The following is a 12,007-nucleotide window of genomic DNA, read 5'->3' on the forward strand; positions in this document are numbered from 1 at the left end:
AGATAAATTGGGATGTATCAGATGTTAAATGGAAGAGTAATGAGGAAACCCCACCATGGGTTAACTGGCCACAAGCTGCCCTATTTACAAATAATGGAACCTTAAGAGAAGGGAATAGGCAGGAAGGGAAGCCAACATTTTATACAAAACAATTTTTAATGCACTGACAGTCTGAACATTAAGTTAAGGTTCTATAATGAGGCTAACAGTCCGTGGAGATGGCTCAGTCATAAGACTGTTCTCGGCTTAATGGGTGCCATAAGAATGGAAGGCAGAATAGAAACAAAGCAGAAGAATATCACAGCAACCAAAAAAAAAAAAAAAAAAAAAAAAAAAAAAGTCTTGTTCCATTCCATTCAGACTTGGCCCTGTACAGCAGGATGAAAAGAAAACACAATACTAGTTTCTCTGTATCTCCCACTGTTCTCGCTTCTGGAAACTAAAGCTGAAGACACTCAAAAGGCAACCATAGCTTAGGCAATAAGTCTTCCATGGTTCCCTCTATAGTTAATGGATAGCGAAATCTCCCCCAAAAGAATAAATTGCAGCAGAAACTTGCCTGTGATTTTTTGTATCCTCTAGGATAATAGATTAGAAGTTTCTGACATGACAAAAGACAGACACAAAGGGAGCTGGCCATAAATTTGAGGACTGAGCAAACAAACATCATGAAGTTCAACACAGCCAAGTGCAAAGCTATGCACTCAGGGAAGAAAAACCCCAGGCACCTGCAAGGGCAGGAAACCAAGTGGGCTGATATCAGCCCTGCCAAAAAGGTCCTGAGGTTACCATGGGTGCCAGATTAATATAAACTAACATTGCACTTGTGTCAGAAACACAGCAAATGACCTCATTAAAATAAACAGGTCCATCAAGTCAAGAGGTTATTATCCCAATCCAGTCAGCACTGATCAGGCTAGACTTGCAGTACTTCAGCCACTTCTGCAAAGAAGGGTGAGATCAAGATGGACGTGGAGAAAATGGAGAAAGTCCAGCCTATGAGATGATCAGGGCTCAGGGCACATGGCTTGTGAGAGAGGGTGAAGAACAGGGGTTGTTCCCTCCTCAAAGAAGGGGTGATCTAGCAGACTAAAAAAAGGATGATCTAGTGCAGAAGTGAACTATTTAGGGAGGTTAAAGACCATGAAGCTAAACTGGTTTTGAGAGTGGCAGGCAAGATAATGAAGAATGACGACATTCACAAACATTGTCTTGATAGGTTCAGGTTGGACACTAGGAAAAACTTCCTCACTGGCAGGACAGGGCAGTTGTCCACAGAGCTTGTAATGTCTCAATTATTGAGGATTTTCAAAACTCCTAAATACAAAGCCACTGGTCTCTAATGTCAAGCAAGTCCCCAGCTTCAAAGAGGAGGCTGGATGAGGCAACTTGCACCTGCCCCATCCAACCAAGACCTCTGTGATTCTATGACTCTCCACAGGAGCCTCACTATTAATGGGTGTAGGAAGACAAGTGCCCCCACACAGAATCAAGCAGTGTGAATGAACCTCTCTGAACCTGCAGGAGCAAACGAAGCTCCAGATCTCTTCAGCCTTTCTGGATTGTGTAAGTTAGAAAGACAAGCTCACTGCTGTCTTTCCTGTTTCACCAAATTAATACTGTAAACAGTGCTCAAAGTGAGAATCTGTAGGATCAGCCTTGCACCTTGCAACAGGAAAAAGAAAGCCTTTGCAAACAATGTGGCACAAAATACAGGTATTCATCAGCTACATTAGGAGTCTCTAGATAATAAGCAAGTTAATGGTGGCAGTATATTTCAAGCTGGTTATTGCAGGCTGGAGAACAAACTAAGCATGGGGGATGGTTAGCAAAATAGACCTAGACATCATGTGACTGGTAACTGTAGGTCTCAAGTCTTTGTCAGTATTTTTTTTAATTGTTTTCGATAGTGGAGTACCAAATTTAAATGAGATTGGATTTTAACCAGTGCTGCATGTCCACTATGGGAGGTGGAAACTGCATATTTAGTAGAAAGCAATCTGAATATGTGCCCAGAATTTAAAAAAAAAAAAAAAAAAAAAGGGTGGGGGGGGAGGGAATTGTTTGAGATTTTTTTGAACACAGTCTGAGGTTTATATAGAGCCCTCACAGTCCCCTCCCATATTTGTGGTGGGGTTTTTTGTATTTCTGCATTGCTTGGATAACACCAGATCCAGGAATGTTGCAAAACAGTAAGAGAAGGTATTTCAGGCTATTAGACTTAGCTTAAAGCATGAACTACAAGATTTGACATCCCAAAGAGAGCTTGTTCCTCAGAAAGTTTTGGAAGTTGAAGTGACTTACCCAGTATTCATTGTGTAAGCATCTGAAATTGCCAAGGCACACCTTGGCACAAAGCTTTGTGACTAACACAACACTGACCACCCATGTCATATTAGAGATTGAATGAAGCATGGTGCAAACCACAGATTAAATAATACATATCTGTCTCCTTGCTTCTACATCTCTTTTGGGACTAGTGTGGTATGAAGATTTTATCAGCAATACTGCAATAGCTTCAGAGGCAAAGAAAGGAATGAGCTATAAAGGCCATTCCATACAAACACTGCTAAAGCTTGCTGTTAGCATCTCCAAAATGATCAGCCCTCACTTCTGAGATTGAGACCCCTTCTCCCCCAAAATTCACCCAGTTCTCCTAGGGTGGATCTCAGTAGTAGTTCTCCCGTTTTTAAGCACTGCAGGGTAGAATAGCATTTCTGAATAACCTCTCAGGAGATCACAGCAGGGTAGCTCCTGCCCTCTGCTTCTGATCTGTACAGCTGCAGAAGGTAAATGAAGGGGCAATTGGTTGCTCACTTGGATGAGCCAGTATGGGCAGTAATATGGGGATAAAATTGTTCTGTACTGACCAAATTAGAAATAAGTAGCTGAAAGTACTTGAATTTATGCCAGTAGTCTCAGTTAGGTATGGCAGAAACTGAGCAGTGACTTATGAGATCTGCCATCATCACCCAAGAGCTTGTTTTATAAATAATAGTTGATTGGCAGCAACTCAAAGAGTAAAAGACAGAAAGATTAATCCCCAGTTAAAGGACTTAGCAGCGTTGCTCCTTGTGGAAGAAAGGATGAATTACAAGTGACGAGGTGCCTCTGCAAGACGCTGTTGTGTTGTGCACGCTTTGGAGAGGAAAGGGCTCCGGGGTGAGAAAGGCAGCTCACACATTTTTACTGGGACAGGCTGGGAGAGGGAAGTGAGGGGGCTGTTCAGCCAGAGGCACGGGAAGCAGCAACATGCAAACCCAGAAGGATTTTCTGCTGAGCCAACGTCAGTTTGTCACACCATCAGTGCAGACAAGCACTACAAACAGTGAACAAATGCCCACAAAATACACACACTGGAGTTCCGGCTCACACACAATAACATATAGGACAACATGCACCTTTCTAAATAACAGCATGAGGCTCAACCAGAGCTGTAGCAAAATCCTGATCTTTTATGAGGAGAAAGAACCAAAAGGCCTGCGAAGAGAAGTTTCTAGGGACTATGAAGTAAGCTCTTCAAAATAAAGAAATCAGATTTCTCCATCTGTTTTTACCTAGCACACAGGAAACATGTTCTTGGATAATGCACTGAAAGATCAGGAAAAATACCTTGACTATCCTTCCAAGCCCTACGGCTGTCAGAGACAAAAATACTAATTTTCCCTTCACTAAATAAATCAGCACGTTGAATAATTCAATCAATTAACAAGACAAGCCTGTAGCTAAAGATATCACCATGAACAATGGGTAGTAAAAATTGGGAAAATACTGTTTTCTTCCCTCTGAAGGTCTCTACTGTAAATGTCAGGTGGGAGGCATTATTGTATTTTATGCAAATAGCTTTTCTCACTTAGAAAACTTGTCGATACAGATAATCAACTTCTAGCTACGACCAAGCCACTTCAACACAGAGGGAAAGTCTCCCACAACAGGATCCCTCCATATAAATTTTTATACCTCATGATGAACAGCAATGCTTTATATCCAGAGATCCCACACTTGATCTATCAGCATAACTACTGGTGTTATTTCTGAAAGGCCTAACTGGCCTTTATGAAATTACACGGCTGCATTTCTGCTCAGCAGTGATGAACTAGCAAGGGCATTGCAAAGACCTAAGTCTTAATAAAGTTCTACAGTCTACCTACTGATTTACTGAGCACACAGGATCCCCAAGCAGCAGACAGGTGTTGTTTGATGATAATTTTGCAGAAATCTGGCCCCTGCACAAGAGCAGAAGCTCAGCAATAGTTTAGCAGAGCACACACAGCATGAAATCAATGCAGGATAGATAAACCACTGAGCTACCAGGCCATCTACTGCCCAAGAACCCAAACTAACAATCTCAAAATCACAAAAAGGTCCGTTTTCTTTTTTGTCATACCCTAAGGCAGAATTCAGCATTCACCTCGCCCTGCTCACAGCAAAACTCAGGTCAGCTCTGTTTTCCCTTCTTGTGCCTTTTCTACCTGTAAAATTAGGATAAACCTAATAGACAATCTGGGCTCCAGATCTTACAGCAGATAGATGAAGCCCTACCTGGTGCTAAAAACACTTCCTGTGGTGGAAGACTTGTATCTGCCAGCTTCTCATGATCTATTTTCTACCAAAACTACAAGAAAGAGTTGTTATGACACCAAAGGAGAAAGAAGACAATTTTCTCAGTTACATGCCTGCTTATCATTTCAGTTTTGTTGCCTTTCAGATTTTGTCACAACTTTGCCATTACTCTCTACAATTTTCTAGAATTGCCATAAAAAAATCAAAAGTTGCTGCTTTAAAAGAATATTTCAAGGTTGAAGCAATATTCTAGAGCAAGACACTGCACTCTATAGTTCTTCTTTAGATGCCTGCAATCACCACTGACTCAGTTTGAGGAGATGGTAAAGTGGGGCTGAGAGCCATCAGCTGCAGTGGTCAGCCTGAGACTGGTCAGTGAGATGGCCTTTTACTCAGGGAACTGCACTTGAAACAAAAAAAGGTACAGAAGTGCTGCACATCTACCTGTCTTTTTCCTTTTCTTCCAATTCATTGAAATGTAGCCCCTTTGGGGCTTGCCCTTTACAAGGCAGATTGTAAATCCATGCAGCAAGTAGCTACACTGTGCCTTTAACGGTAAAGGACAAATAATCACTCATTATTACAAGTATCATGAATTTCATGAATAACATTAAACACTTTATCTGTGGACTAACAGATTAACAGAGATTTCAAGCAACCTCCTGTTCTGTTACTTCCTGATATTTAAAAGTAAAGAATCTCTAACTCAATTCTGTTAGAATCTCCCATTCAGTATTCCCTTAAGTCAGGGTCAATCCTCATAGAGACTTTTAGCCAGGACAAAAGCATTCTTTGAAGAGAATAGATAATCCAGAAAGAGATGGAGATTTCCTCCATGGAAACACAAAGGGAAGAAACTGTGAAGTTATTTTGTGAAAGCAGTTTGTTTCATTTGTATTGAACATGAAATTAAATGCTCCAAGCAGCACTGAAAACAGTCATTATCTTCATGTAATATCAGTGACATTTTTCACCACAGCATGCATGGTGTTGGGTCTTGAGCTACCGCAAAATACAAAGCAGACAGGGGACTGGCTAAAAGGGAAAGAGGAGATGTTTGATTTGGTTGGGTTTGTTGGGGTTTGTTTTTTTAATAAATAAAAATTTCAAACCTCATCACCTATCAGGTATTCTTGGACAGGAATTAATCTTTCTTGATGCATTCTGGTATGACTCAAGCAATTTAATTCAGAATACTGATGCTCTTGCTGTAACCAGGCTGGTAGCAGAGCCTTCCAAACTCACCAAGACATTAGAGTGATACTGAATCTGCTTCCCACCTGAGGTTTTTGAGACACCACCCACTCCAACTGGAATATCAGCCTCTGTAAATTCAGACCTAGACACATCCACTTCAGGGACTGTGCCCTGCACTCTGCACAGTCTGTGGCATTCCCAAAGGAGGAATTTCTTACTGGAGGCATAGGTTGTCAGAGAACAAAACAACATTTAATGAGTTGGGAATAAGAAATCTTGCAACATTATGCAAGTATTTTTTTAAGATATTTTTCATTCCAGTGACTTAGGCAGAGATCTAAAGGTAACTGATTTACTTTAAAAAGTCTAAAAATCTACCAGACTTTCCAGAACACAGAAATTGGGCAACTTTTACTGCTCTTTATCCTTCATTTCCAAAGGTTTTACAAGCCAAAAGACCTTCTCCTCTCTAAAAGAAGACAGCTGTGTACTTTACAAGACTCAATAGATTACCCTGCCATGTTTTCCAGGAGATCACAGTGGTTTCAGTGTATCAGGCTGTCCTAGGCTGACAGCAAGCCATAAATCTGCTGTCGATTTACTGCCTCTCCCTCCAGGGAGGGGAGAAATCACCATAAGAAAAGGTTCAAGCACATAAAGGGGGAAATTTGTCCAAGCAGGTTCAAGTTTCAATATTCAGGACAGTATGGGAAGGGAGGTATCCCTCTGGAGCTCCATCTCATAGCACAGGCTGTGAATTGCAGAAAGGACATGCTTGCAGCACCTCTTCAGCAAAATCCTTGTTATTTCTAGTGGTTTGGTTCCCAAGGGCAGTGACATAAATGAGACAATCTCATGCTGTGGTGCACTTTCAAGAGAGGTTGCATTTATTTTGTCCACGGGTGGATAGTATTACTGCCAGATTCACACACGCAGTGGCAGAAGTTTCCTCCATTTCAATAGAATGAAACAAAATATATGTTTTTAAAGAGAAAAAAAGTCACACACAATGTGGGTAAAATCTGTCCTGTCTCTGGTTGTGAAAGGAGAGAAGTAGAAAAAAGGTGCAGGATTGTTGACAATAGATTGCCATTCATCAAAGCACAAATGTTTACAAACTGAAATAAATATTTTCCAAATGCTAGCAGCATCATGTAAATTAAGCTGCAGCTCTAAGAGCCCTCAAATTTGAAGCCTCACAGTAGGCCATTTCAGGATAGACAGTATGGTTATTTCAAGCAATTGAACCCTGCCAAGAGTAACAATATTCAACAAATCAGAGATGGAAAAGCAAGAAGAGGATCAGTACTGATGTTGAGAAAATAGGTTTGCAAATTCTTTTACAATGATGAATAAAAGAACTGCTCCAAGAACAAAGCTGTCTGTAAGTCTAATGCTGAACAAGTACATGATGCTTTTAGCAGACAGCACACATTTGTTTGCAGTAGCTGCAGGAAACAGAGTACTAAACCCCAGTGTGACTTCGGGCTTCTGGCAGTCAGTAGTGCCAAATTAAGTTTGTCCTATAATGAACAAGAACTCGGCAAGTTCCCAAGACACAAAGTGCTGAGCAATCGTGTCCCCTCAGAAGGGATGACCACAGCTCTCAATCAGAGATCTGCACCTTGAATCCCCTTGGATCCCAGTCATTTTGGGACGCCCTTGTTCACCAGGTTCCCAGTACAGTATGTGTAGCCCACGGAGTGATGCTCAGTCACTTCTAGCATAGGGGATCATTAACTACTCTCCCTGCCCTCTTAGGATTTGAGCAGGCTCTCCTTGCACCTTTGCTGTACAGCAAGAATTAATAACAAGCAGAGCAGAGCCAGAAACCCTGCCAGCAGGACGTGGGGGAGGCACTGAGTCTGAGATGAAGGTTGTGATGCTCACCTGCTGGATCCACAAAGGCCTTGGAGCAAGACAAGTGCCAGATCACTGTGCCCTGAGGGGGGATTGGGTGCTGTCTTGCTGCTAAGCTCTTTCCTCCCCATCAGAGTTGCTGTGAATATTTTGGCAATTTATAGTGTTGGACAGATTCCATGGAAAGGAAAGGGGAACACTAAATCTCTGACCTAGACTCTCACATAGTCTTAGTCTTCCTATTAATTAATAAATTAGCCTGCAGCTATCCTACTCTCAATTTTTAAGACATGATGGGCCAGAGAGGTCCCTTTAGACTGGAAGGGCAGTGCTGGAGAAGCAAAGAAACAATCCTCCAACTGCAGCTTTTAGTAAGCACTCTGTCTGTAGGTTCACCTGGACAGATAAATTTTACAGGTGATTACTACAGGCATGTCCTTTTGCATAAATTTAACTATCAGAAAAGGAAAGCAGCAACTCTCTTTAAATAAGTTAAGTCAGTCTCAGTTTTTAAATTACTATAAGGCTGTTTAAGGATGCTGTTCCAGTCCAGAAAGCTCTGGGGAAAAGAAAATTAACAGGCCCTATCTTCATTTGTAACAGAGTCTAGTCTTCCATAAAGGGATTTGCTTACATAAAATAATTTAATTTTTGTATCTTTCTCATCTCATAATAAAAGAAACAAGTTCTTACAAGCATAATGCCTGACCACCAAAATTTTGTAAATAGCATGAGCTACTAAATCTATCCGTGAATTGCCTCTTTCATCTGCAAAACACTTTTAGAGCCTTCATTTTCTTGCGCATTGTTTCCATTGGCTGTTTGGTACAGCTCATTCTTCCTCCCCTGAGGCAGCTCAACTTTGACTGCTCTGATGAGTAACTTCTGCCCAAAGGAGTTTGCTTTCAACTGAGGCCTGCAGAACAAAATGATAACCCAAAAAAGTAGACCAGGAGCTCATACTACATGCTCAGTGCTCTCCCCCAGCTGCTGTTACCTCCTGCAGTATCTGAGCACACCACTGGGATAAGGAATGTTGGCCACAAAAGCAACTAAGAGGCCTCTTCCTTGCTAAATGTCCTTTCATAATATACTTACTAGTTGTATTCATAATGGTTTGGATATCCTAAACTATTTACAGCTGAAAACTGTTTCTTACTGAGCACTTTATTCTCCTGGAGTATATTGTTTCAAACTGCCAAAATTATCTTCTGAAACAAATTTTTTTGCGTAGCTTTGTAGTCTGGTAGTGTAAATCAAGATAGTTGCAAGTTCTGGTCTATCAAAACAATCTTAAAAGACGCAAGTTAATTTCTTTCTGGGAAACATATGCTTTCCTTTGTTTACAGAAATACCAAACTGCAGTTACATTCACTTTGCAGACCATGTGTAACAGCTGATGCTCTGCTCAGTCATATTCCCCTAAGTAAAAGCAAAACTTACAGCATCTGATCTATAAGGAAACACAAGGACTTATTTCCCTTTACGTTACTCTGAGATATTTAAATTTATGGAAAGCTGTTTGTGACAGCTGTCAATGGTTTCCTGGAACTGGCACCCATTGTATCGAGCAGAGAACAGCATTTCTATGGCAACTGCCTCATCACATTTCAAAAAACGGACAAATGAGAAGCATTCATCATCTTCTACATTTCTTATTTTCTCAGTAGCACCTTGTCTATCCATTCTCCCAACTCTTTAGGGCCAAGACAGGAAGAGAACACTCTTCAGTCAACCTCTATAGAAGTTTCTGGCTGCTTGGCCACCTGGTCATTAAAGCTCTGAGCTGATGGTTCCAAGAGATATGTGTTGTTATTCCTGCCTCTCCTACTGACCCACAGCAAGGCACTGCCAGCCAGCTAGGACTTTAAGTATCCCCATTGTCCCAGGACATGAGGCTGCCAAGGATGTCCAGTTTATCTCTGCCAGAGGTAAACACAGCTAGTGCACCCTGGGCTGGCTGCTACCACCAGCTGCATGGAGGGAGGAAGGCTGTGGTTCATCAGCTTTATTCCCCCAGAGGCCTCCAGAAAGTCATCACTCGTGTTTGTTCTGCTCTTCTAAACGCTCCTCTGAAATGCAGCTCATGTAACAGTGAAGAAATTGCGGTGTGAGAAGGGCAGTCTGACAAGCAGGAGGGGCTGGAGAGGAAATACAGGACAGCAGCATCCCCAGGGAGACTGGCCTTTGTGCTGCATATTTGCACCTGTGCTTGCTGAGACTGCAGTGATCTGAATGCAAGGCAAAGCTGCTCAGATTTTAGAGTTTCTGAGGAAGAAATGTAATGGTTATTTTTAACAAGTGCTTCTCTGAAGTAGGAAGAGACCTAGAATTCTATCTTTTAAATTTTTCTTCTGTTTCTTCCCAAAATGGACACTTTACTATCCCCAGAGAGAGAAAGAAATATTTAAAGCATTATGTGCATATACTCCATTCCCTTTTAGAAAGGACTATAAACAGCTACATCTCGTTCTGCAGCTCAAGCTGACTATCATGGAAAAGACAGGCAAACAGCATGATTCAACCTTTCCTACTCTCAAAGTCTTTTCTGAAAGATGTTCAAACTTCTACCATTTTCAAGACTGAAACCTGTCAGTCACAACCCCCACATTTCTTTGTGCTCAGTTCAAAGCACAAGATATGTGATTTCTTCTATTAAGAAGAAATCTTCTTAACAGAAATCTTAAGAAGATTTCTTCTGTAAGGAACTTCTGCAAATTTTTTCAAAGAATAAGCAAGTTCTGTCTTATTTCACTCTTTTCTTTCTAGTTCTGAATAGTATCAATGTGCTCAGATTTAGAAACACTGCACTGACCTGCTCTAAACATAGACATGCATGGGATGGAGTTTGGGTTTCCAAACATGCTGGGTACCACATGAACTCTATTAACATACTCTATTTGCATACTGTATTTGTACTTGACTTACTTGGCTTACTACTGAAAATGTCATTTTAAAATAGTCAGTTTAAATATTTCCATTAGATACCTAATGGATCACCTAAACCATTAGTCCAGCAAATTAAAAAAAATCATCAAGCCAGTAAAACATGCTCCCTTAGCAAATTTCTCTCCTTCTTTGTCCTTAAGGATCACTTACTTTGTACACATGCACACAAAATCTTTCAAATAATCTCGCTTTCCCCAATCATTTGGTATTATCTGTATGCAAGATTATATTCATTATATCAATGAAATTGTTCATCCTTTAGTAATTCCCACAAAAATTAAAGCAATAAGTCTTGCAATTGTTGCTTTAAAAATAGCTAGGTATTTATCACCAAAAAAAGGCATTACTAAGAAAATGCATAACACATTTATTGTTGTGCTGTTACAGCTTCATGCTGCAGCATTGTGCTAATCAGCTTTCTTGTACAATTTAGGTTTATGGGATTTGAAATACAGAGAATAAGATAATTAGAGAATTGATATTCTATTAATGAACCAATACCATTACTGCAGAACTAACATGATTATTGCAGAAACTGTTGCTCATCTGCACTGCATTGTAGTATCCTAGATGGATTTCTAGAGGACTGGACTGTTCTCTAAGGAAAATTATGTCTGGAGAGGGCCTTCATCATCCTGTAATTCTCAAAATCAGCAGGGAATTCACAGAAAGTTCATATGACAAGATTTTATACAGATATATATTCCTATATTTATATAAATATATCTATAAAGTAAGGAAAATGAACATCAATATTCCAGTGCTGGTTGAGAGCACCCACTTAATTGTTCGCTCCAGAGGGCAGGCAATTCTGGGAGCATTTTAGAGGAACTAACCAGTTTGAGGAAGGCCAAGCAGAGGCCTTGCTCAGGTACAGCAAGATGGGCAGGGATACTGTGAAACATGAAACTCCCTCTGTTTCTGGGTGCACAGGTCTTAGAAATCCCTGCCAGCCATCCATTCTAAACACAAAATAACTGCAAAGTAACTCCCAAAGTTCTCCTTCCCCATAATACAAAGTTGTCACTGCAATGCAGCAACTTGAGGATGTATGGAGCAATTTGAGGACTCTTATCAGATAGAAACATTCATTGCATTACTTGATAATGAAGAAAAGTATTCTACTTACCAATATTATCAAAAGTGCTATGATGCAGGAAATATTTCTGTGTCTCCTACTAAACCAATGCTTCCTACTAGCCTAGTACTTATAACCTTTAAATCCCAAACTCTAGGTCAAAGAAATGACCAGAAAATTGTGGCAAATTGTCAGGCAACACAATTGAATGAACATGAAAACAAACTATTCTGATGATGAGGGGATAAATATTTGATAAGCCTTTCAGAACAGATGTTTCTTCAACAATCCCCTGTTATGCTGGTAAAAAAGTTAATGTAATTTTGAACCTGGCAAGAAATTTTAACAGCTCAATCGGAC

The sequence above is a fragment of the Vidua macroura genome, chromosome 2, assembly GCF_024509145.1.
Source record: "Vidua macroura isolate BioBank_ID:100142 chromosome 2, ASM2450914v1, whole genome shotgun sequence".
Taxonomy (NCBI): Eukaryota; Metazoa; Chordata; class Aves; order Passeriformes; family Viduidae; genus Vidua; species Vidua macroura.